Source organism: Cnephaeus nilssonii (genome assembly GCF_951640355.1).
Source record: "Cnephaeus nilssonii genome assembly, chromosome: 6".
Classification (NCBI taxonomy): domain Eukaryota; kingdom Metazoa; phylum Chordata; class Mammalia; order Chiroptera; family Vespertilionidae; genus Cnephaeus; species Cnephaeus nilssonii.
Window position 1 is genome coordinate 27,215,528 of NC_137077.1, and position 27,533 is coordinate 27,243,060.

Sequence of the window (27,533 nt, forward strand, 5' to 3'; positions counted from 1 at the left end):
TTAATTGTATTCCAAGTCACATTACTTTTACTTAATAATTAAAGATACATATAGGTAAGTTTTTAAAAATATTTATTGATTGATTTCACAGAGAGAGGAAGCGAGAGACAAATTTGTTGTTCCACTTATTTATGCATACATGACCAGGGCAAAGGTGAATTTCCTTTATAATAAATAAAGCCTATAAACCATTAAAAAAAGAAAGAGACACCAGAAGCGCCCAGAGGATTACACAAAGGAAAGACCAATGTGACCACACAGCGAGCAGGTGACCATCTACAAGCAAAGAGAGAGGTCTCAGAGAAAAGTCACCTTGTCCACACCTTGGTATTGGACTTCCAGTCTCTAGAACTGTGATACAATAAACTTTTATTGATTAAGCCATCCAGTCTGTGTTATTTTGTGATGGAAATCCTAGAAAACTAATACAAACCTCTTACTCATCAGCAGTCACTCCCCATGCCCAAGTCCCTCAGTTCCTGGCAACCACTAATCTATGTTTTCTATCTCTATGGATTTGCCTATTCTGGATATTGTAAATAAATGGAATTATACAATTAAAAATGCCCAATTTATAAAACCTTAGAGAGGAAGTCAGTAGAGATAGAGTGCCTAGCTAGTCTGGACAAGGGGTTCAGAACAAGGAGTCAAGGGCAACACCATGAAGGCCACTGAAGGCTAGTGGTGCAGAGATGAACCTGCTGATACTAAGAAGTGGGCTAACCTGAAAAGGCATCACCCTCACACATGGCTGAATAAATAACTACCTTCCCATCACATCTGCTCAGCAAATTCCAGCACAAAATACTCTAATGGGATTTATTTGACCTTTTTTGAGATTTATATGATGAATATTTGAAGTCTGTGGGATAATACTATGGTGGCCCCCCCCCCCCCCCCCACACACACACTTATCAATACTGCAAATCTGTCCTTGAGAAATCAGCTTGAACTCCTTGTCTGCTCATCAGTGTTTTACTTGATTAGCTTCCTTTCTCATTTGCTTCAGAGACTATTCCAAAAATCCCCCTCTTTTCCTAATCTCCCCACCTAACTTCCTTTACTCTCACTGTTGGCACCCCAGATCTGCCTGAGGACTTTATGATACTGTTCAATTTCTTACCTCACTAACTATGATCATTATCTCTACCACAAGCATTCTCTCACCCTCTTTTACAGTCTCAGAGGCTATGTTCCTCCTCATTTTCAAGACCAACAACTTCATCCTTGCCCTTACTTCTATCACTTTATGTTCTCTTTAGGATATTGTTCCAACTGTCATCTCCTCTCCTTTCAATCTTTAAACGCCATACTATACCAGGCTCCATTCTCAAGTCTTTCCCAGCAACTGCAACAACTCTTCCCTTGATTCAAATTAAATTATTAGTTTCTTCAGTATTCATCCAAACATTTTGAGATACATATACACTCACATATTCATATATATTCATCCACAATCTGACACCATTTTTTCCTGCTTACATCTATGTCTCACATCTGGTCCGGCTACAATCAATAAGGATTCCAAACTGTCAAATTTAATAAGTGGTTTATAGCTTTTATTTTAGCAAAAAAAATTTCGCTACAAATTCTTGTTTTTGAAGATCATCTTCTTTTTATTTTTAAATTATTAAAGTTGCTGTAATCTGTATTGCCAGTGTCAGATTTTTCAGTATCCTTCTTAGGCACCTTATTTATTTATTTATTTATTTATTTATTTATTTATTTATGTAATATTTTTTATTGATTTTAGAGAGGAAAGGAGAAGGAGAGAGAGGTAGAAACATCAACGATGAGAGAATCACTGATCAGCTGCCTCCAGCACGCCCCACAGTGGGGAATTAAGCTCCCAACCCAGGCCCCTTCAGTCCACAGGCTGACACTCTATCCACTGGGCCAAACCAGCTGGGGTGGCACCTTATTTTTTAATATGTCCTTTAAATATTCGTATTCCCAGTCTTGGACCATGATGTGTGTTTTCTTTAAAATTTTATACAGTATATTTGGATTGCTGTATATACTAGTAATCTCAGAGTTCCAATTATCACCTACATATGGTTGGCCCCCAAAATATATATAAATTTATATATCATCTGCTCCATTAAGATTTCCAATAGACTTATCCTATATAATAAAAGGTTAATATGCAAATAGACCGAAGTGTGGAATAACCGTTTGCTATGACATGCACTGACCACCAGGGGGCAGACACTCGACACAGGAGCTGCCCCCTGGTGGTCAGTGCATTCCAACAGGGGGAGTGCCGCTCAGCCAGAACCCAGGCTCAAAGCTGGCAAGTGCAGCAGCAGTGGCGGAAGTCTCTCCCCCTCTATGGCAGCACTAAGGATGTCCGACTGACCGCTTAGGCCCGGGGAGTGGGCCTAAGCCGTCAGTCAGACATCCCCCGAGGGTTCCTGGACTGTAAGAGGGCACAGGCTGGGCTCAGGGACTCCCTGGAGTGTACGGATTTCATGCACCAGGCCTCTAGTATTAGTATATCTTGGTAACATATTTGCCACTTCTAAATTTAATGTCTCCCATAAACCTGCTTTCTCCTTTATGTAGCTATTTCTTAATTGATGGCCTGTCTGACATTTGGTATTAGAGAATAACTGGTGATTTCTCTCTCACTCTATCACTCACCACATGTAGGAATATCTACTACATATGTCTTGGCTTTGCTTCCTCCTTACCAACACTGTGGTCACAACTCTAGGCCAGATCTCCATTACCTCTGAACTACAGTAAGAGCCTCCTAACCATGACTTTTATCACTAGTCTCTCCCACTCTCCTTATTTTCCTGGAATGTTTATTCCATTGTCATCCTTCTTCCCTCCCCACCTTCCCTGCCACCACCCAGAGCAGACCTACTCCATATCCTACACAATAGGGCATTTAAGGCTCTCTGTGATGTGCTCAGGGCCTTCAGTTGTATTGTCATCCTTTGCTACTCTCTACCTCGCTCTCTACATTGCTATGACCTAAATTGCTTGTGTGTCTCACAAAAGCTGATCTACAGTGGTTACTTAAAATGTCCCTCTGTTGTAAAACTACTTCCCACTCTTCAATAGTCAGAGTTCAGGCATCAAGACAACTTTCCAATTCTTCCTACTATGTCCCAGGTTTGTTGGTGCTCTTTCTCTGTATTTTCTATAACATCCTCTATAGAACTGTATGTCTTTGTTCACCATATTCAAATATGTAATACATACACACATACACTTATCCATGAGAGCAAGGACCTTGAGGGTAAGAATTGTGCTGTTTCTCCAGAAACTGTCATAGTGCCTAAGGCTCAAGAGAGACTAAAAATATTAATTGAAAAAAAGGACATGAATAAGAGAGTATATAGTTGTGGTTGCTAGGGCTTTGGGTAAATACGCTGCCAAAAATACCAATAAAACAAAAATATTTTTGGAGTACTCTCTGATCCCTGCCCTTTCACAAGTAGAAACCCTTTCCTTGATTTATGTTTTTATTCCATGTTTAGAGTCTCATGGTTGCTGCAGGCACTTAAGTTCAGAAGGAAAAGCTGCTAGGCAAAGGAGATGTGCATGTGGAAGGCTCTGGCTCCTAGGGATGTGTACTAGACCTAAAAGCAACAGCACTGAAGGAAGGAAATATTTACTAAATCCTAGAATATGTGGAAGTGTGTTAGGAAATGTATTTTTCACCGGGTGAAATGGGAGGACTGCAGGAGCACGATCACACTCCTGCTAGATTATTGCTTTCTTAACTATTTTACTCAGGCAAAAAGGTTCAAGAATAATTTTTGTTTCCTTTCGCTTATTAGCCAATGCACATTACATTTTAAGCTTCCCAAAAGGAAAGTGATGCCCTGCTTTTGTGCCTCTGTGGGGCTTTCTATAGAACTGCAGATTGAATGATAGGTCAATAAAGAGATGTCTCTCACGCAGACCTAGACTGACTGACCAACTGACAATAGGATCAGATTGTGCAAGGTTGAAGGAGAGGGATAGGAAGGTATAAAACAAAACAAAACAAAACAAACAAACAAACAAAGAGCCAAGTACTTGTACACAGAAAATATATGCATACATATCCAGGATGAAAAAGAGATCCTCAGTCAAAAAATGTTTAGTCTTAAGTGTCTACACAAATCAATAAAAAATGTAGAGCCTGTGCTAACTGATGTCTTCACAGAGGCCCCAGTTCCCTCCCTTCCTGAGTCTCAAACCCGACCATCAACGGCACTAATGTCATGTATTCTGTCTATTAAATTTAGAAAAGGATTGTTCTGTCTACCTGCATGAAAAATTCATCGCTCTCTGTACTGTAAGTGGCTCTGTGTTTAATACAGGTATATCTTACTTGTCAAATTGCTTTTTGGGTTAAGAATTTTTTTTTTAAATTCCCTGCTGCTATTTATTATCTTATTACATTTTTAACTGTTGATGTTTATTTTTTATTTGACATTCAATGAATTTTCTCTGGGCCTGCTTTTTTAGTCCTGCCTGATGTTTTATAACATATTGATTCCCAATATTTTAAACCGACCCACTGTTGATATGAGGATCACACTGGGAAGTAAGAGGTTTACATCTCACTATGAATAGCAGATAAATGAAATAATAAAGGTTGTCAAAAGCTGAGGAATAAAGTAAGACAGTTCTTGTTTGCTCTCGAGGATATATTGCTATGGAGCTTAGAACCAGCTAACTTCATAATGCACAAAGCGTGGATTGGTTCTGGGTAGCAGACTACTCTTTTAGACACTTGAGATATTAAAGAAGAATTTTACAAAAAATACTATTCATAATAGAGTCCTTAATATTGTTCCATCTTGAAGTACTTTATTGAAAATGAAAACCTTACTATATAGAATCTGGAGACTGAGTGCTTAAGTTCATATCCTCGGTAGGCTTTTTAGTTCTATGACCTGACCTTCCACAAGTCATTTAGCCTGTCAGTGTCCTAGGTTATATACATATAAAGTGCAAATAATAATAATAATACATCTATGATTGTTATGAGGAGAAATAGAGTTAATGCAAGTATGCATTTAGAACATCTGGTGCATAATAAGTGTGTAATGAATGTTAGTTACTGTTTTTACTATTGTAATTAGTCACAAGGGAATTGCCTATGTAAAAATCCTGTAAGGAGAGGCATATTCTTTAAACTTATTTCTGTATTTCTTATTGAAATAAGCACATTTAACCCATAAAATATCATTAATTGTCTATTTCTTCTGATTTAAGGAATGACATATCTCTTTTATCATACTGGCCTCAATTTCCCAGGTAGAGTTGATTTCCCTTCGAAGAACTTAACTCATACTCTCTCATGACACTTGCCGTGATGTATCATAATTATCAGCTCACATAACTATTTCCCCAAGGAGGATGTTCATTTCTTAAGGACAGGGGCAATATATTATTCTTAGTTTTTCTTTAGGATGGAGAAGAAGGCTTGGCAAATAGCGATTGTTCATAATGTGTTAGCCGAAAATTGGATGACTACCCCTAATTAAAATGAGTTCCAGTATTGTGCTTACCCGGACTTTCATTTGTCCTGATCCTTTTGACTACATTAGGCATTGGCCTCAAGTGCTCTGCACTAACAGGCGTTAGGGATTTAACATTTGTTTTAATGTGATAACAAACAAATAAAAAGAGAATGATTGCACAGGTATATTCGGTAGCTCCCTTAAAGTACACAAAAATTATATTTTTATGCCATTCAAAATAGTACTGAAAGTCAGGTTTAATAAATAAACAGATAATTGAATGTGACCTTTACTTCTCTAAATTTGTATGTGGAAAAAGTACTTTTGTTTCTAAATATTCCCCTGGTTTTAATATCACAAGACATACATTGACTTAGGATCATGGTCAATGAGAAACTTGTCTGAAATGCAGGACATTCCCAATGGAAGATGATGAGTGAGAGGATCAGATAAGCAGTGGGCTTCCTTTATAGATACTGGTGGGCAATTTCAGCAAGAGGCCACTCTGTGCTATGATGAATCACAAAAATTATGAATTTGAACATGATCTCATGTAAGAATTAACTAATATTGACAATTAGAAATTACAAATTGGATACAGCAAGTTCCCTATGGCATTATCTTATGCTTAAATATTCTCTGTTTCAAAGATGTAGGTGGCCTCATGCTCATATACGAAAGAAGAAAACGTCCATTAGATCTCCTCCTAATTTTTTTTCTTGAAGCTGATTCTTGGCAAGGGCATATGCTAAAACTTATTTCAAAAGTGAAATGCTCAACTAGCAGATATAGAATAATATGCATATATAATAATAAAACCTGATTGGTCTTCAAAAAGAGGCAAGCTATGCTTATTATGTTGAGTTGAATATGCCATACAGTGGTAATAATAAAAGTAATTTGGAAGTAATAGAAAAAAATCTGTACACATACAAATAAAAAGACATCAGTACTGATTATGCCTTGCTAAAGTATATATGGAGGTACATAATATGTATATATTCCATACGTTGAGGTTGAAAGCTAGTTAAATTCACATTTGGCTTTATTCAGTTTGGTTGCCAGCTGCTTTTCTTTTGTATATTGTGATTAATTTCATTGTCACTAGATTTTATGTTTCTGAAAGAGTCTTTGACTGAACTGAGTCAGAGACTAAGAAGGAAACTCGGAATCTAAGCTGTTGGAACAGTCTCTAATGTAGTCTGATCTACTCACTCAAATTCTATGGTCAGATAAAAACCATGGGAGGAGAATAAAAAATAATGACAGCATTTTTGCTTTTCAAATGAAACTCCTTACAATGGTGCAGTTTCTGATTTTTTTTTGTTCTGTATTAATATACATTTCTGAGCTCTTAAACTTCTGAGAAAATGAATTAAAAGGGATATGCTTTCTTGATTGGTATGTGAGAAACCCCATGGAATGTGTAATACAAAAAGCTACATAGGCAAAATGTTTTATAAGCATGTTTAAAAGGGGAATCTATCAAGCCATTTCTATATGCTCCTGATTGCTGGCTTGTGTGCTGTGAAGAACAAAACTTCAGCTCAAAATGCAAATCATACAGGAATCGTAAAAAGGCACAACCCAACCCTGCTATCACAGTAATTAAGATTTTCAAAGTAAAATTATTTTCTTCTTTTTTTTTTTCCTTTTCTCACTCTTTCTCTCAAAAAAGGAGGCAACTTAATGGGCCTAACAATTTGGGGATGTTTTTAGTCAGGGATGTTGCAGGTAAAATTTATGGCACATTTTTAAAAAAACATATGCATATACGGATAGGGATTTTTGGTGCTATTAAGTCACCCCTTTAATTAAGCCTTCTGGGGTTTCAATGTGTTGATCTCATTTTAAACCAAGCTCAGCACAATTAGACACACTGAGAAGATGGGAGATAAGCAGTGTATACAAAAACATTTCACACGCAAATGTTTCATCCTGCAAGGCCCCGATTTTCTCTTTCCATTTTTGAAAATCTGGGCTCAAATAAAGAAAAGAAAAAATTGATTATTTTCAGCTTGTCATACATCTCATTTGGAGTGGGTTAGACCTCCCCATTCACAATTACCACTAGTTAATCTTATCAGAGAAAAATTCAATTACATTTATCAAGGTTATTCCATAGACTCAAGCGATTGCTTAAAAAAAAAAAAAAGAAAAAAGAAGGATTTTAGTGTTAAGAATGCTGGCATTATATGTCCCCTCAACTTTAAAATAAAAATAAATAAATAAATCTGGCTTTTACATCCATGTTATTAATATAGACTTGCCATAAAGTCACATTTGACAGTTTTGTTAAAAGGATTATTAATACATAGATTATGGAAGTTTAGGAGGGAGGCTCATAACTGTTAATAGACTTCAATTCTCAGCCTACACTGACATTTTAAAAAATCTAGTTTCAAATTTGATAACAGATTACCAGCTAGGCTGGAAGCCAACCACCTGATTAAGGCAATTTAAATGCTTGCAAAGTGGTGAGATTAAAATCAAATAAGTGCCGATTTTTTTTTTTCCCCCTGCCTGCTTCACTTATCTTTCCCCTGGATTCGTTCCTTAACTACCCAGGAGGACTCTGGGTAATTTTCCTGGGCGCCAATTACCCCAGGATGGTTTTTAGGGTGAAGCAGAATAATTACTGCACTATCAATCCAAAATGGGCTGCTTAATGTGTTGAAGAGAGATTCTGAGCCTTAGCAGGGAGGCTGCCTGAAGCGTGCTCCGCGCGCTGGCGGGGCCGGAGCCCACCCGGCCTCCGCGGAGAGGGAGCGCTCAGCCAGGAGGGGAGGCCGCTCACACCCAAGGTGAAAGCAAACAAGGCGTGCTCCTGGGAGGCGCCGGGGAAGTTAATGAGCTGCTTCCCACGTGTGGCAGGCTGCAGTCGCAGGTGGCTGACAAAGCCAGGCAGGTTAAGGAAATAATATTTATCATCCAGCTGCCAGGACTGTCTTTATCAAAACTCTTTCTAAAAGCCATACAAGAAGAAGAAAAACGGGCTGGGGGAAAAAAAAATTTAAGAGAAACAAACAAACAAAAAGCCCCCCCGCAAGCAGCTGTGATTCCAATGCCTCCTCCTTGCTGGTGGGTTAGGAAAGGAAGCGGGAGGCCGGGATGGAATCCCAGGGCGAGTTTTGAACATGTCCCCGCAAGTGAAATGGAAAAACCACAAACGACGAAATCCGACTATTTATTTAAAAATGAAAATTAGGCAGCAAACTTTGAACTGACACCACTGAATTCTGTTTGGTAGCAACCTCCCATGAAGTAGCATCTTCCATCTGTTGAGCACGCTCTGAATTTCCTTAATTATCATTATTTGAGTGTAAATTTTGAGTGTTAGCCAGTTTGTCCAAAGAAGCACAATGCTAATTTAAAAGAACAAAAAAAAAATAATAAAATCAAGTAATCATTATCTCTAAGGGGGCTGCTGTGGTTTCCTCCGTTTAGTTATTTCTTTACGTTGGTCTGTCAATGACATGTGCCTTCTCTGTGTTCAGTGCGGTGAAGGTTTTTTTTAAAATTATTTAACCAAAGGCTGATTTATGATTTAGCTTAACAGATGGTTCGTGATAATGTGAGTCAAAGTGATTTCAGAGAAATTCAGCATTTGCAAGTGTGTGTGTGTGTGTGTGTGTGTGTGTGTGTGTGAACCTTTATGTTTTCGTGGACTGGCATTCCTATCTGTGTACCTGAAAGTGGGCTTCTGAATGCTGACCCCAGTAGGGTAATATTCCATGTGAAACTGATTTATCAATGCAACCATTCCTGGCTTCTTATTTTGGTAATCAGTTTCATCTTTGGGGGGAAGAAAAGATAAATGAGAATGGAGGCAAACGCATGCTGTCCTGTGTTCTAAGTACACATGTTAAACCACGTGTTGGAAAGAATATCATTAACTTCATGTGGGTCGGGAATGAATCCCTATCCATTCTGACAGATGCTCTGGTTTGTACAGAAAAGCATTTTGTAAGGCTCACGCACAATCCATTTAAGATTATCACATTAAACCATATTTACTTCCGAGGTCTGTAATAATTACATATGCACTTGAAAATCCCCAGGACTTTGGCTGCTGTGTCACAGATTTATACTCAAACATTTTCATTTGATGTGCAAAGTGAGAAGTACTCTTTAGTGGCAAGACAATTATCTGATTCTACTAATAAATGACTGCGCTAGTAGTCATTTTTAATTGAACAATTATAGGATATTGCACTGTCAGTTGATTATGGAAGTCATTTCATAAATGTCAAAAATCTCTTTAAATGAATTATGAAGCTCCAAAATAACTCCGGCAATCAGCCAGCAATAACACAATAATCTGTTTACTCTGTTGTCAGCTGCACTCTCACCACGTCGTGGAGGGGAGATGCTAAAAGGAGAAGCAGAGCGCAGTGTGGGGGGCCCTTCTGAAGGGTGGTGCTTCCTTCCAACTGCAGCCACCACCTAGGCTTTGACTCACAGAGATTTGGGGCTTTCTCAAAAGCTTGTCAATGTATAAAATGTACTACAAAGTTAAAGTCACCCTGCAAATGCAAACATTGCAGACATACATGTGTGTTCAGACATGCCAACTCTCCAAGGTGAGCTGATCCATGGCACTACGTTAGAAACTCCTGGGCTGGCCCAGGACTTCCCAGGACTGTCCCCTCACATCCATTTGCCTCGGCTCCTCCACAACCTCAGCCCTTTGTGCCAATTATTCTTGGGTTGAATCTCCTAAATACGTCCCTAATAGCCACCAGATTTTATCTTTAAAATACTCAGAAGAATTGTTATCCTTCATACCACATAACAGAGAGACTAGTACCCTGCCATTTTTCAGTTTCACATACTTATGTGGACACCTTATGTGGATAAAATAATATCATGTTTTCAGCTGGTAAGCGTGAAGCCAAAGGTGAGTTAATTTTCACTTAAAGAGAAGTTGCACTGCCTGGCTGACATGGCTTGGTGGTTGAGGGTTGACCTATAAAACAGGAGGTTACGGGTCAATTCCCAATCAGGGCACATGTCTGGATAGTGGGCTTGATCTCTAGTGGGGGACGTGCAGTAGGCACCCTAACCCTAACCCTAACCCTAATCCTAACCCTAACCCTAATTTAGAGATTCTCTCTCATCATTGATGTTTCTATCTCTCTCTCCCTCTCCCTCTCCCTTCCTCTCTGAAATCAATAAAAAAATATCAATCTATATGGCTAATATGCAAAGTGTCCCCTCGGGAATTTGACCGGGAGACTGGGAGTTCAATTGCTCGCTATGATGTGCGCTGACCACCAGGAGGCGGCACGGAATGAAGGAAGGCCCTGGCCAGTAGCTGGAAGGCCCTGATCGGCCCTGATCACCAGCCAGACCTAGGGATCCTACTCGTGCATGGATTTCATGCACTGGGCCTCTAGTCTATAATAATTTAATATATAAAAAGCCAGGGGCCGTCACATCCGAAACAATTAGATGAATGATCGAACACAGGCTGCATGGGGTGACAAGGCCGGCAGGGGGTTTAGTGAGGGATGACCAAATGACTGAACAGCAGGTTGCATGGGGTGACCAGGCCAGCAGAGGGGCAGGTGGGGGCGACCAGGCCAGCGGGGTGTGTAGTTAGGCGTGATCAGGCTGGCAGGCAGAGGCAGTTAGGGGTGATCAGGCTGGCAGGCAGGTGAGCAGTTAGGAACCAGCGGGCTTGGATTGTGAGAGGGATGTCCGACTGCCGGTTTAGGCCCGATCCTTCCCTGGATCGGGCCTAAACCGGCAGTCGGACATTCCCTGAGGGGTCCCAGATTGGAGAGGGTACAGGCTGGGCTGAGAGGACCCCCTACCCTGTGCACGAATTTTCTAAAGCAAGAAATACAACCTTGATTATTTTGTATCAGTTTGGGAATATTTAGTTTAAGCACCTTCAATTTGAATCACTCACAAATTTTACCTGAGAGAAATATGAATAATCATAATTTTATAGTTCCTCACTTAATATATATGGGGACACAGCATAATGCCCCATTTGTTTTTTTTCAGGTTGCACATTCTTCAGCGAACAGCACAGCAGGCAAATTTTTGGGTTCCAAAAATTGTCCTTTTGAGTTACCGTCTCTATTTCCCTTAGCAGTTCTAAGGTAATGGCATCGGAAAGTGAAAATGATTCTACCAAATTTCTAATAGAGATGAAAACTATTCTACCAAAAAGTAAATTGTAATACATTTAAATCCTAAGAGCAGAGAAAAAAATTACATCTTAGAAAACTGATATATGCTATATAATTATGGATAGAATTAGATGACACCCTAATCCTATATAATAAAAGCCTAATATGCAAATGGACCGAACGGCAGAATGACAGGCAGAATGACTGGTTGCTATGACACGCACTGACCACAAGGGGGCAGACGTTCAATGCCGGAGCCACCCTCAGCCCAGCCAAGGCAGATACCAGCGGGGGCCCCCTGATCGCCCCACCGGTTGCCCCACAGATTGGCCCTGATCGCTGGCTAGGCCTAGGGATCCTACCCGTGCACGAATTTCGTGCATCAGGTCTCTAGTTTCTAATAAGACTGAACCAACTGCTTGGTCTTATGGCTTTCTTATTACATTTACCACTTGGCAGCATAAGCAGGGAAAACTCAAACGGCCAAAGAAAAACCTCTGTAAAGCCCACATGGTGTCTTGAGAGAATTGGGAAAAAAAAAAGAAAAAGAAAACACAAAAATGTGTGGATGTATGGTAGTTAGAACTGATTCAGAACTGGCTGAATGACTTTGCCAGTGACACAGGTCATGACCTTAGATGACATTTCACTCACCTGACCTGTCCCTACGTTGTTATCCAATGTTACATAAAATGACTGCTATCTTAGGTAAAGTCTTTTGAAATTCATTGCCTAAATAATTCTTGCAAGGTTTATATAAACTTAGATGAAAAAACATCACACCTAAAGTCAACTCCTGTTTACTGCTAATACAAAAGGGATATGGTATTAACTGTTACTATACCACATGGTTTTCGCTATTTTCAAAGAAGTCAAATATACTAATACAGGATTCTATTGAATCTGACAGCATTATTGTTAGATACACTGTTACTTGATGTATCACTAAAGATATAATGCTGCTAGTTAATCATGTCAATTGTAACACACTTCTCCATGTAAAAGATACTAGAATCTGAAAAGAAAATCATAGCCCCTTAGCTTCACTAAAAAAAGGTAGCATAAACATCTATATATATAAAGAGCCAGGGGCCGTCACATCCAAAACAACCAAATGGATGACCGAACAGGCTGAGTGGGGCGACAAGGCCGGTAGGGGGGTTAGTGAGGGACGACCAAATGACTGAACACCAGGCTGCGTGGGGCGACCAGGCCGGCAGCAGGGAGCAGTGAGGGAAGACCAAACGACCGAACTGCAGGCTGCATGGGGCAACCAGGATGGTGGTGGGGGGGCAGTGAGGGGCGACCAGGTTGGCAGGAGGTGCAGTTGGCGGCAACTAAGCCCACAGGGGGGGGCCGTGAGGGGCGACCAAGCAGGCAGGGGAGGCTGTTGGGGGTGACCAGGCTAGCAGGGGTGGCAGTTGGGGGTGACCAAGCCAACAGGGGGGGCAGTAAGGGATGACCATGCTGGCGGGGGGGAGTTAGGGACAACCAGGCGGGTGGGGGGCAGTTGGGGGCAACCAGGTTGGCAGGGAGGGCAGTTGGGGGTGACCAGGTCGGCAGGGGGGACAGTTAGGGGTGATTAGGTTGGCAGGCAGAGGCAGTTAGGGGTGATCTGGCTGGCAGGGGGCCCAGTTAGGGGCAATCAGGCAGGCAGGCAGGTGAGCAGTTAGGAGCCAGCGGTCCTGGATTGTGAGAGGGATGTCCGACTGCCTGTTTAGGCCCTATCCTAGGAATTGGTCCTAAACAGGCAGTCGGACATCCCCCGAGGGGTCCCAGATTAGAGAAGGTGCAGGCTGGGCTGAGGGGACCCACCCCATGCACAAATTTCGTGCACCGGGCCTCTAGTAACATATAATCCTTTATGATTTAAAAGGCATTTTAATATCCTGAAATGCATTATAGTCACCATAATTGCCAAAATATATTATTCCAAAAAATAGAGTTTAAAAATTTCACTGTTTTTATATATTTAATGTTATACTTTACCAATAAAAACAAAATTTGATTCAATCGTAAGTTGTTTGTAGTCTTAAATTATATTTTTCTTTATTGCCCCTGAACAATTGAACAAATACACATAAATATACATGCACACATACTTAATTACATGTAAGAATACAAAAAATATGTATGTATATGCACAAATATATGCACTTTGTCACAGATTTTTATAAATTTTAATGCAATGAGTCAGTCAGATTTTAACAGATGACTACTGATAAATAAGTTGTAGAAATAGGAATAGTAAGGAGGAGGTAAAATTGAAAAAATAATTTTTATTATAATTAATATATGTCTATTTTTTTCCTTTATAAGATTTCTTTTCTTTGCTATACCCCCAATATAGTAAGCTGAAATAGGGGTCAAATATATACTTATTTATATCAATATTATATTTCTAGTCATGCCAATGATGAAAGCACTTTAAGGCCTGAAGGGTAGTAATAAAATTTTTAATGCAATCACATGGAGTGTTGCCTTACAATTTGAGCATTAAAATATCATTCAGGGATTCAGGAAACAGAGACTGACACAATCAAATAGTTACTATCTAAACCTTTCCCTAATCTTTTAAGGGCTGAAGAAAATGCATATATAGAAAAAGATATTAAGGGAAAATAGCTAGGATAGAGGGGATTTTAAAGCTTTTGTAAGGAGGTAAAATGCAATGAATTGTGTATCACAGGCAATGTTTGGAGAGCCTTTTGCATTACTTAAAGCTACCAGAGAACTTTCTTTTTCTAAAAGTTCATTTTTTAAGTATTTTAATCATAAAACTGAAAAAAACAATTAAGATAATTGAGCTGCTTGGTTTTCATTTTGAAACTCAACTGTATCACATGTTGTCATTCTAAGATTTTTTTTTTTAAATGGAGCAATGATTAAAACAAAAACAACACAAAACATAAGACACATGAACTTTTGATACATTCAAAGAACTGGTCCACACTGGGAAATAGGTAGGCATTGCCCTTTTTACTTCCCACTTTCATTTTTTCTTTGACTTTCTTCCCTGTTTTCTGCTCCTTTTCCCCTCCCCTTAACCACACCCCACCTCTCTGTTTGTTATGCTACCATATTCACATTGCCCGATAATACCTCCTGTTTCTGACATCTTTAATGTATCATAATCTGTGGCCTTCTTTCAACCTTCTTTAAATAACCAAAGTCTATCAGTAAAATAATTCAAGATAACATATTAGTGTGGATCAATGCTTAATATGTTACTCTTACACAGCTTAGCATTTTGACAGAGGATCTGTTAAGAATATGTGCTTTATCTTGAAAAAGTAAATACTTAAGCTAGCTTTTCAGAAATAGGGACAATCTAGTGGCTGAATAAGTTTGCACTCAAGTTCATTGTATAATATTTCTCAGTCTGTACATATAGCTTCCATATTCTTCTTCCTACTGTGTGCTCCACTATAGTGTTTCCAATGATCTCCTGGACATTTTTATTGGTCATCTTGATTGTCTTGTTCCCCCAAATCTTTTATTTATTTTGTGGAAGGTTAATTTATTGATTAATAGTACCATTGCCTGCTTTGCTGGACCTGTTTGGTTTGCCTTCTACCCATCTTCCTCTCCTCCAGTCCCACTCAATTTCAGCTAAGTTGACCCAAGTCCTGTAGATTCATCTCAGAATTGTCTCTTGACTTTATCTCCTTCAATCTGCTCTTAATAGCATTGACTTAATTTAAGCATTAATTGCTCTTAATAGATTATTGCAATGGACTCCTAAATTTTGCCTGTAACAAGGTTTTTTTTTCTCTCTCTCACTGTGATTACACTCTAATCTGCCTCTATAAGCACCTTTTAGAAATGTCAATCATATCTTTCTTTCTTGTGTAAAAAGTAGGCTTCTCATTTTTATTATGAAGTCTACACACTCAAGCATGGAGTTAAAAAACTAAAATAAACTTTCCCATCCAGGCTTAAATTTTCTTTTCAGTCTATATTTTTTTGCAAATAGCCTACACAGCCCTTATTCCAACCTTGCAGAATGCTTGCCATTTTCTTTCTTTAGTTCCTATTTTTCTACAGTCTACTACTTGCTTGCCTAGAATGTAGCACACTTACTGACAATTTCTTTCTTATGTTTATAAGATTTATTTCAGATGTCACTTCCCCTGCAAAGGCTCCCCAAGGCAGTCAACATCCTTAACTTAGATATTAATCTTATTGTATTTTCCATGGGAGTATGTTCTACTCAGCCAAGTCCTACCCCCCAGTACAGACACTGGGCTGTCCCTTTTATAACATGATGACATCTTCATACCAAAGCCTCACTCCATGGTTGTGAGTTCTGAAAGTCCTGAATCATTGAAACATTAATGGTATCTACAGAAAATAGTTTGGATGGGGTTCAGTCCCATTAAGTCTTAGATAATGGTGGGGGAATTATCTGGAGAAGTGATGAGTGACACAGAGGCAATTGCTGATGGAAAACTTTACCTACAACCATGAGAAGCACAGCTAAGATCCTGAATTATGGCTGTGGCCGTAGTGATGGAAAGAATACAAATATGAATGATATTAATCAGAGCTTGGAGATCAATGGGATGCGAGGTGAAGGAATGACTCCTATGTTTCTGGCTTGCTAAATATAGATTCCCAATAAAGAAAAAGCAAGTGTAGGAGGAGGAATAGGTTTAAACATTTGAATTTAACTGCTTTCAGTACAGCAACATGTATATTTCCTTTAGATAATTAGACATATTAGACTGAAAGTTTTTTTTTTTTAAGACTAGATCACATGTTAGCTTTTGTTGTTGTTATAATGGGTCAGACAGTATTTTCATCTTTGACGATTATATGTTCTTGGTTGCAACTGTTCGACCATGCCTTTGTAGCATAAAAGCAGCCATGGACAAAATAAACAAGCATGGTTGTGTTTCACTAAATTTTCATTTACAAAAACAAGTAGCAAGTTAAATCCAGACTGCAGGCCACAGCTTGCTGACCCCTGATCTAGATAATTGAGGCCCTCAGTGTAGAGGAGGATAAATGACATCAGAGTAGATGAGATTATTCAAGAAAAGTATGTAGAGGGAGATCAGTTTGTCATTGGATCAGGAAGAGTAGAACTTATGAAGAAACCAGGATAAAATGGTCCAAAATGACAGGAATGTTGAAAACAAGAAAGAGGATTGTTATGGAAATAAATCAATAGGTTTTTCAAGATTAACTATGTTAAATGAAATAGAGAGCTTTAGTAAGTATGCATAAAGAAAGAAAAAAATGCAAACAAAAAGATAACTGACCTTGAATGAGAAGGTTCATTTGAGTGTGGGAGCAGATTTTATCTTGCAGGAGCAGATGTTAGGAAAATATGAAAGGGAAACCAACAAATATTCATTACTCTTTCAAGAAACTTGGCTCAAATAAAGATTGGCAACCTCATTCAAGAAAGGAAGTGTTTGTCCCAGTTTTTGCATTGGACTGTCTGTATTGATTTTGCAGGGAATGAGATATATTTTAATGATTATACATTGTTGCTGCTATCAAAGTCTTTAAAATCTATAATTAACATCTGTGTTACCTGGCATGTTGAATGTTTTGGAATTGTAAAAGTACAGGTTAAGAATGATATGTTAAAGTCTTTCACTGATATTCTTCACCCCTCTTTCCTGGTTGCCCGAAGTCTTTCAACCTTTCTTTAAGGATACCTGAAACTTAAAAAAAAATAGTTCCTCTCTTTTCTTCCATATTGACATGACTCCTCCTTCTATGACATAGTCTGATTGATCAGTTTCTGTTCCTGTATTTTTCTCAAATTATGTTTAAAATGATTTTTATAGGAGCCATATCTAAGATGCTAGACTCTTAAATTTTAGTACTTGGTAAATGACTATACTTATCTAAGAGTTAGGCCACATGAATGATTTATAATCATTATAAGTGTGAAATTGTATGTACAATAATTTCAAAAATGTATTAGAATCTGGTGAAGAAATATTCAAAATGTTGAAGTAATCTGGAAGAAAATGAATATAGATTTAATATTCAAAATATACTTAGGACATGAGTATTTCACCATCCTACCATCCTGCCTTACTAGTATCCAAATAGGAATTGAAGTTCAAAGCAGTTTACATTGGAGATGGCACTGTGGCACCAACAAATATTCTGTGCCCATCTTGTGGCAAGATAATATGTATTATCTTTGAATTGTTTGTTATCACTGAATGGAGAAGATTGTGTTGAATATTTTCTGAGCATTTGACTCTGTGCCAGGCCCCATTCTAAGTACTCAATAGATGCTAATTTATTTAATCCTCAAAATAAACCTAAAAGATAGTTACTACTACTGTATTACCTTCATTATACAGATGAAGAAACTGTGGTTCAGAGAGGTCTATAATTGCCCCCAGTTTACCTGGATAGTGTATAGTGGAGCCAGGATTTGAATCCAGGAAGATAGCTCTAAAACCTCACCTCTTCAGACTAAGAGTACATGGTTAAGTGTTAACATATTGGGGAGCATGTGAGACTTGGTTGGAAAGTTTATAAGGAGGACATTCTGAGAAACGGGAAGTGTGGGGAAGGCCACCTGCCCTGTTTATCAGAGTTCTGACTTAGGGGAGTGCTGAAGGCAGCGCCCCTGATTATTCCTTGACCTTTCCAAACAAGTCTGTGCACAAGCAGACCCCCGGGGAGGGGGGTTACTGGAATCCTTATGCTTAATCTTTTGGGTGTCCTTGCTTAAAGGAAATTACAAATACATGTGTCCTCTTAATATTACTTACTCTGCTGATTGTATCTAAAAGAAAAACTATCTCAAACTGCTGTGACAATAAAAGCCTAACAAGGCAGGTAATCGAGGCTGCCTGATCCCTTTGGCCAGGCAGTCCCTTAGCCTCTCTTTCACAGCAAATGTTGTGTCGGAGTAATCCATTCATCCATAGCTCAGGGTCTGTTGGCCAGCCCCAGCATTAACCTATGAATAAGTGGAATTTATTCCCACTGGTATATGATTAATTCATTTGAGAAAAATAATCAAAATGACTCTTCAATTCCTTTTCCGATAACATGATATACCTTATAGTAATAAAGGTCCACACTGTCCCTGCAATTCTCCTGAGCCTCTAAGACACTATCACTAAAAGGCCTAGTCAGTATGTCGTACCAATTGTTAAAGCAGCAAGAGGCTTTCAAGGTTTTTCCATTCTACTTGAGTCAAGATTCTTGTAACAAAGTACACATAATGCTACAGGGCATTGTAACCCCAGTGGGAATCTTCTGGCTTCCCAAACTTCAGAATAAGTAGATTCCATTTGTGAACTACAGATAAATTTTGAAAAAGTGACCTCACCACAGTCCCCACCTCTGTAGTCTTTTTCTCCCCATCCCACTTCCATTCTTTTCTCCCCATAAAATATGTGCGTGTTTAATTGTGTCATCCACAGCCCAGAGGACTGTGAGGAAGTTGAAAGGAACTACGAACCAGCAGAGCTAACGAATGAGAAAGAAGGACCATGTATCAAGGCGATTCTGGTGAGATCTCCATCAAAGGGGATAAGGGAGAAGCTGTGCATCTGCTAGTCTTCATCTTGCTGTCTGGTGTTCCTAGAAGCAAGTAAAGCACTAATGACATTTAATGTCTCTCCCAAGCTTCTCTTCCTCAGCAACCACTATGCACACATGTGTTTACTATAATTTGTTCCATTGAGATTTCCTCTAGGTTGCAGCCTCAGAGCTACAAGTGATTAATTCACTTACCAAAATTTTTTATGATAGTTTTATTAGAGACTGCAACAGTTTGCATAACATCATTTCATTCAACATCCTTTCTTTGCAACTTTGACGAGAAAAAAATATTGCTTCCTGTCGGAACCATTGCCTTTGTGGACTCTACAAGTTCTCCCCATGTCTGCATGGGTTTCTCTGGGACTCCCGTTTCACTCCACATCCCAGTGACTGCATTAATGTACTACTTCAAAAAGAGTAATACAGCCCTAACCGGTTTGGCTCAGTGGATAGAGTGTCAGCCTGTGGACTCTAAGGGTCCCAGGTTCGATTCCAGTCAAGGGTATGTATCTTGGTTGCAAGCACATACCCAGTAGGGAGTGTACAGGAGGCAGCTAATGGATGTTTCTCTCTCATCGATGTTTCTAACTCTCTATCCCTCTCCCTTCCTCTCTGTAAAAAATCAATAAAATATATTAAAAAATAAAGAGTAATACAGGTTTATAGCCTTTCTATGATAGTCTAGCTAAAGAGTGCAGGACACGGGTGGAAAGCAGCAGAGTGACCTATTCAATGAGGTGGACAAGAAGAACGAAAGCACTGCTTAGTGAATGAAAGATCAAAGAGAAAGATGGAAGAGACCAGCATTTGGTAGAAAGGTAGGTGGCTGTTACAATGAGAAGAGTGGAAATCAATAAAGATTTATTGAGAACAAATAGAGCACACCACATTTTCAATATTTATGGATGCAACATCAAAGAAAATAATATTGTGATATTATTGTGTATTGATGTCAAAACAAAAATACTAGAGTGAATAATTACATTTTGTGTTTAACATTCATAAAACATAAAACATCAATGAAACTCAATATTTATATTAACTTTAATTTTAAAATGCAAATATATTACAAAGTCTCAAGGAACAATGTAAAGATGTAAAAGTAATATATTATTATTATACTACTAGAGGCCTGGTGCACAAGATTTGTGCACTGGAGGCTGAGGTAGGTCCCTCAGCACAGCCTGCACCCTCTCGCAGTCTGGGACCTCGTAGGGGATGTCTGCCTGCCAGCTTAGGTCCGATCTCCCTAGGGAATGGGCCTAAGCTGGCAGTCAGACATCCCTCTTGCAGTACGAGGCTCTCACAGTCAGGGACTCTCTCTCCTTACCGCCTGCCTGCAGCAGAGGTGAGAGAGGCTCCCACCACAGTCACTACGCTCACCTGCCATGAGCCCAGCTTCTGGCTGAGCGGCACTCCCCTTGTGGGAGCACACTGACCACCAGGGGACAGCTCCTGTGTTGAGTGTCTGCCCCTGATTGTCAGTGTGTATCATAGTGACTGGTCATTCCACCGTTTGGTCAATTTGCATATTAGGCTTTTATTATCCTATCTAATAAAAGAGAAACATGCAAATTGACCGCACCTCCTCTATGCTCACAAGCCACACCCGCCAGGCAATCAGGAGCGAGTATGCAAATTAACCCAACAAATATGGCAGCAGCCACAGAGCTGGAGAGAGCAGGAGGCTTGGGTTGCCAAGTTTTCCACCCATTTTGGCCTGCCCTGGCCTCTGCTCAAGGCTACAAAGTTTCAATTATAGAAGATAAATAAATCCCAGATACCAGGGAATCTGCTTGGGTCGCCGGGGGGTGTGGCCAGCCTGCAAACCACCAGAGGCCCCTCAGCCAGGCTGCTCCATGCCCCAAGCGAACCCCTACCCTAATCTGGGACACCCTTCAGGGCAAACCAGCCAGCCCCCACCCATGCACCAGGCCTTTATCCTATCTAATAAAAGAGTAACATGCAAATTGACTGTCACTCCAACACACAAAATGGCTGCCCCTATGTGGTCAAAGATGGCTGCCCCATGTGGACACAAGATGGCTGCCACAAGATGGCCAGCAAGGGAGGGAAGTTGGGAGGAACCAGGCCTGCAAGGGAGGACAGTTGTGGGCGATCAGGCCTGCAGGAGAGGGCAGTTAGGGGTGACCACGCTGGCAGAGGAGGGAGGTTGGGGGCAATCAGGCTGGCAGGGGAGCAGTTAGGCATCAATCAGGCTGGCAGGGGAGTGGTTAGGGGGTGATCAGGCTGGCAGGCAGAAGCAGTTAACGGCAATCAGGAAGGCAGGCAGGTGAGCAGTTGGGAGCCAGCAATCCTGGATTGTGAGAGGGATGTCCGACTGCCTGTTTAGGCCCAATCCCTCAAGGGGTCCCAGATTGGAGAGGGTGCAGGCTGGGCTGAGGGACACCCCCTTCCCCCCTCTCCCTCTCGTGCACGAATTTTGTGCACCGGGCCTCTAGTATAGGATATAAACTTTTGGCAAACACTGAACAGGTTGCTTCTTTTACCTCCAGTCAGTGCCCTCAGAGCAGTCACACTGATGTTGCTGGTCAGGTCCAGCTTCAGCCACATCCAAGCCCTACTGAGCCTCCATGGTGGATCCAGTTCAGGTCCCCCATCTCTGGCTGTGAGCTGTGACAGTTTATATTTCACAGCCATCAACCTGTAAAGGGGAAGATAAGTACATCCTCCATCTCATTCTTGATGGGATTTCTCCTATATCAGGGTATTTTTCTCCCCAAGTCTGAGCTCACCCTTTATTGAGTGAGAGAAGGAGAGCAGAACCAGGACAGGGAGGATGGTAGTAGTATGAACTGAATAGTAATAGTAGTTAGGAGGGTATATGGAGAGTCATTTTGGGAATGGAGTTGATGATATTCAGGAAGGGGGAAGGGTTTAGGGACATGAAGCTGAAGCACACAGGATAAATAAGGCTGTTGCCGGATGGCTGAATGTCTGGAAGAAACTGCAGGCACACACACACACACACACACACACACACACACACACACACACACAGATACGTATTGATATTTTGATACTTAAAAGTGGCAGGTTATACCAGAATATTGAAAGGTAATAGTGCAATTACTAACTGCAATGCATTGGGGCAGAAAACTAGAAAATGCCAATGATTATTCGTGACTTTAGATTTTAAGGAAACATATGAGAATGTAATATCTGATGGTCTTGAGACTAGAGAAGACTTAAGGCTATAAGCTAGTGTGCATCTGATAACTTTTCTTCCAATCAAAGGAAGCTTTAAAAACAGTGAATTGTTTCCTGTGATAATGATTTAAAAAACAATTTCTCTACAACAACAACAACAAAGATGAAAGGGAGGGAGAGATTATACAGGAGCAGGAGCACATAGTTAATGGACATTCAGATTCCTGAGCAAACCTGTAAATAGTACCATTCTCACAGGAATTAAATTCGTTGCACTGTGGGTAACTTTAGAATTCAAAGGTGCCAGGGTTCCTCGCTCTGTGTTGATGGAACTGAGCGGCATTAACCTTTTCACTTGCACTAACAAAGACAAGTGAAGACAAGATGTGCTATGACTCCTGCACATCTATATTTTGGTTTTTGCCCGGGGCCCTCTACAATTACCCCGCACTTCAGACCTAATTTCTCTGCACGTTTACCTACATTGTTTTTGCACTACACCTGCAACACCAAAATCTCATTATCTGTTTTTTCTTTTTGTTTTTTCCCAAAAGGAGGATTTATAAGAACATAGAAGAAATAATTATTTAGTGATAGAAAATTGAGTAAATCTTTGTAGCTTTTTCAAATATGTTGTCCCTCATCCAAAGTAAATGTTTTTTTCTTTATCTCTTTCAGTCTTATAAATAACATTCTATTGCTTCAATCAGAAACTCTTTTATTCTCCTAGTACTAAATTAATCAGACTTTCTATTTTTTTGTGGAGATCAGAAGGAAAGAAAATCAAATTGAAATTTAGAGCTTGATGAAGTTTTTTTTTAACAAAATAAATATTATTACTTAAATGTTTATTTCATTTCTATTTTAAATTAAAATATATATGTATTTTATATATGTACACAAAATAAATTATATGTATGCATATAAAATATACTTATACTTTGTTTTATGAGCGTAAAATATCAAACAACAATTTAGCATCAAGAATATGCTATTTTAGATATGGAAATACATGGCTGTCTTTTTACAGATCACAAATAATTTGATCACTGTAGAGGGATAGAACATTGTGTTGTAAGGCAATCTATAGAATGGGATTCTCTTGACTACAATGAGAAAAGATTAGTTATCTAACTAAGTACAAAAAGGACAATCTTGTTTGGCTTTGGTTATATTTTCCCTTAACCATAGGAAGTTTGATAGCAGCCAAAAATATGCTTCCATAAAAGCCGATAAGAATTAGCATTAATGAACGTCCAAGCTTCAGTTGAAAGAGTTGAATAATCATGTTTAGTTGTCCTATGCTAGTGCACACAGAGAAAGACAGCTGGTGTAATGAGGAGTCTGATAACTATTTTTTTAAAATATATTTTTATTGATTTCATAGAGGAAAGGAGAGGGAGAGAGAGATAGAAACATCAACGATGAGAGAAAATAATTGATTGGCTGCCTCCTGCACGCCCCCCACAATGAATTGAGCCTGCAACCTGGGCATGTGCCCTTGACCGGAATCAAACCTGGGACCCTTCAGTCCACAGGCCAATGCTCTATCTACTGAGCCAAACTGGCGAGGGCTGATAAATTCTTTATATGATATGTGGTGGATTAATAAGAATGGGAGTGCTTCTCTAGAAGAAGAAAGAATCTAGTAGAGGCCATGTATGCTGTTTTCAAATAATTAAAGAATGTTCATGTGTGTGTGGGGGCAAATAGAATAAGGACCAATGAGTCATATATAAGTTTAATAAATGAAAGAACTGATTAAGAATTGATAGAACTGACATAGAATGTAGTATGATGAAATAGAGAATTAAAATCTGGATGGCTATCTATCAGAGGTGTTTTTGCAATGATTTTCTGCAGGGACGTTGTAATAGATGTGACCTCTAGGATCACTTCTACCTCTAAATCTTATGAGTTGCTCTCTGTTGACTATTATTCTAGTCATGAGAACACTTCTAAATTGCAGAGTATTTTCCGAGCCATATTTTTCAGAACACTAATTCTGGTGGATGTTAATAAATACTTTGTGAAGAAATAAAAAGACTCTGGTCAAATTAGTTTTGGGAACACTATTTACCATACCCACTTTTTTGAGATAGAAAATGCACAGTTGCTTTTTTTTTTTTTTTGCACATTTGCAATAGTCCTGAACAGCCTTCCATTAAAAAAACCCCTTTTAACTTGGAATAACTCAATATTTTCTGAACTTAATTGAATATAGAGTACTTCTATGGTACAACTAATTGCAACCTGAAGGAATAGTGTTCCTTGGAATATTAGTTTTGGAAACAGCAATTAAATACAATAAAATAAAAGAAACCTTAAATTGATGCATAAGGCATTTTGAATACCTTTACAAATGTTTAATATACAAAGGAGAAATAGTACATAAAGGGGGAAAATTCTTTTTTCAAAAAGTTATTACAAAGTTCCCCAAACAACTACCTTTAATACATGCCAATCATATATTTTAAACATTTTGTACACATTTTAAAATATTGTCTTTATTCTTCAATTAAATATTCAACTAATGAACCTAATTTGGAGAATTGCTACTTTATTCTGTCTTTTGATTTTTATCTCTACAAATCATCTTTATTAAATTTGTAGGAGTTATTCACCTTTATACTTGTATTACTTTCCCTGTATTGGAAACTCATCTCTATGAAAGAATAAAAATAAAAAGTATAAATTTTTAAATAATTCTGTCAGCACTGTCATAAAGATGAAAATGGTGACACTATTGACACTAAACTGTTGTCTGGGAGACAGTGCCCCCGTGTGATAGCTCAAAATTCCCACTCATTTAAATTGGTGTATAAGTTGTGGTTTAGAGCTGTCAGTGCACAATACAGAATTTTAAAATACATTAAAGTTCACTAGTATAGAATTAGAATCACATTTTATTAATTTAATTGTGACCATATAAATTCAAAGCTGAACATATCAGCCTCAAATGATGTAGATTAAATAATTTAGTGCTTCACTTATAATTTCATTATTTTCATTTCTGGTCTGCCCTTCTCTGGATCAGTTACCAGAGCTTATAAAGAGGTTCAGGTCATTTCATCTTAAACATAAATAAATAAATGAAAATAAAGTCCTTCCATATTTCTCCAGTAAATCTACAGATACTCATTTTCATGATTTTTTTAACTTCTAAGAGAATTTTTAACAGTTATCAACCTTTGAAAAATAAAATTATTGTTTCTATTAAAATGATCACATTTTCTATCTGCAATAATTCAAGAACTTGTGTTGAATTTTCATTATTTTTATCCACTTGCCTTCTTTATTATTTGATTGCAAGCTCCACTCATAAAAAGGATGATTTTTTTAATGTGTTTCTTGTATCTCCCATTTCTAGCACATAGTAATGCTTAGTGAATGAATGAATGTATGATTGAAAAAAGAGCCATATCTCCAATGAATCCCCAGTGCCTACATTAGTTCCGGATGCATTATTGGGTGTTCGTGTTTTTTAATTAATTTTCTCAAGGTCAGGTATCATCTCTGATTCATTTTTATATACCATACTATCATCCTTATAATTCTGTTGTACATTTCATAGACACTCAGTATTACTTTTGTATGTAAGAATCCTGTCTAATAAAAGAGTAATATGCAAATTGACCATCACTCCAACACACAAGATGGCTGTCCCCATGTGGTCAAAGATGGCTGCCCTCATGTGAACACAAGATGGCCACCACAAGGTGGCCAGCAGGGGAGGGCAGTTGGGAGGGACCAAGCCTGCAAGGGAGGGCAGTTGTGGGCGATCAGGCCAGGAGGAGAGAGCAGTTGGGGGGAACCAGGCCTGCAAGGGAGGACAGTTGGGAACAATCAAGCCTGCAGGGGAGGGCAGTTAGGGGTGACCAGGCTGGCAGAGGAGGGAAGTTGGGGGCGACCGGGCCTGCAGGGAAGGACAGTTGGGAGGGACCCAGGCCTGCAGGGGAGAGCAGTTGGGGGGGACCATGCCTACAGGGGAGGGCAGTTAGGGGGGACCAGGCCTGCAGGAGAGGGCAGATAGGGGTGACCAGGCCTTCAGGTGAGGGCAGTTAGAGGTGACCAGGCCTGCAGGGGAGGGCAGTTAGGGGCAATCAGGCTGGCAGGGGAGCAGTTAGGCATCAATCAGGCTGGCAGGGGAGTGGTTAGGGGGTGATCAGGCTGGCAGGCAGAAGCAGTTAGGGGCAATCAGGAAGGCAGGCAGGTGAGCAGTTGGGAGCCAGCAGTCCTGGATTGTGAGAGGGGTCCCAGATTGGAGAGGGTGTAGGCTGGGCTGAGAGACCCCCCAAATTTCGTGCACCGGGCCTCTAGTAAAAAATAATATTATAATCTATCTGGTACTTCAACTCTTCATTATCTACTCATATTGAGACCTTGAAAACTTTTTTTTCACACCTTATTACAAAACATTCCATTTCAAAAGTCACAATAATCTCTCAAGTTCTCAAAACCATTGCTGTGCAGCATGTAACAACTAACTATTCATGGTTTTCATGAAAACATGCCCTTCTGGCTCTTCTAACTTTCTGATTACACCATCTTTGTAGCTAGTCTTCCTTATTCTTTGGGTTTATTTATTTGTCTTGCTTTCTACATATCTTTGGAAATTTTATCAAACTCTAGATTTAAATGATAATTATCTTTTCACTACCCTCCCACATTTTTGTCCCACAGGAGCTGCTACCCATTTTTCTATGGTGAAATGTAAGCTCTTAACTCAAAATGTTCAAAAGCAAAATGTCTAATACGTCTCCAGTATATTCTTCTGTTAGACTTCCTTGAGTAATATAATCAGTAAAACATTCTTAAATCACTGTGGTTCTTAGGCTTTTTCATTATTAATTAATCCAACTAATATTTCTTGAGTGCCTTCTATGTTCTAGGTAAACAAAACAAGTCCTTCTCCTCATGGAGTTTATATGCTAATGGGGGAGACATGCAATGAACATATAAAGAAATAAACATAATAAGTGAGATAAGGACAAGTCCTATGGAGAAAAATTTAGCAACTTAAGGGGGATAGGAAGTGATAATAAAGATTGACAATGTATTTGTCATAGTCAGGAAAGATCTCTTGTAAGGTGATGGTTTAGCAGATATCTGAATGAATAAGGGAGGGAAACATGTGGATATGTGGACATCTAGGGAAAGTTGTCTAGTCAGAGGGAAGGGCAAGTACAAAGTCCTCCTGCAAATAAAACAAAAA